The sequence below is a fragment of the Bos indicus x Bos taurus genome, chromosome X (genome assembly GCF_003369695.1).
Source record: "Bos indicus x Bos taurus breed Angus x Brahman F1 hybrid chromosome X, Bos_hybrid_MaternalHap_v2.0, whole genome shotgun sequence".
NCBI lineage: Eukaryota > Metazoa > Chordata > Mammalia > Artiodactyla > Bovidae > Bos > Bos indicus x Bos taurus.
In genome coordinates this window covers 53,146,624-53,147,364 of record NC_040105.1, presented here as the reverse complement: position 1 = coordinate 53,147,364, position 741 = coordinate 53,146,624, and positions in this window count along the sequence as shown.

Sequence of the window (741 nt, the reverse complement as noted above, 5' to 3'; positions counted from 1 at the left end):
CGAAGAGAAAGGAGAAAGAAGATACATAGCGCAGGGGGTACAGGCACCCACCCTGTGCATGTGGTGCTAGAGATGGGCTAGAGATGCAGGTGCAGCTTGTTACAGGAACCCGTTGGGGATGAGTGGAGTTGGATTCAGTGACTCAAGGAAGAAATGTGGAAGTGGATGTAAAGGGAGAAAACACATTGAGGGGTAAACAGCTCCAACTCCCAATTCTGTACCAGGGTAGGTGCTCCATTACTGTTGTGAGAAGGCGCCCTGGTCTGAGCTCGGGGAGGGAGTGATGAGCATTCTAAGGACCCGCCATCAGCCCTAAGCAGGGGGCGCTGAGAGTGTGAAGACATTGAGTCTCAGCCTTTACCACTGACAGACACAGAAAGCTCCTTAGCCCTGCTGAGAGTGGGGCTGTGGTACCTTAGGGAAGCTCAAAGGTAGGGTGGTGGTGGTGGTGGTTCAGTCACTCAGTCGTGTCCAACTATAACGAGCCCATGGACTGCAGCATGCCAGGCTCCTCTGTCCTACACTATCTCCCTGAGTTTGAACAAAGTAATGTCCATTGTGTTGGCGATGCTATCTAACCATCTCACCCTCTGTCTCCTCCTTTCTCCTCCTGCCTTCGATCTTTTCCAGCATTAGGGTGTTTTCCAATGAGTCAGCTATTCGCATCAGGTGGCCAAGTTTTGCAGCTTCAGCATCAGTCCTTCCAGTGAGTATTCAGAGTTCATTTCCTTTAGGATTGCC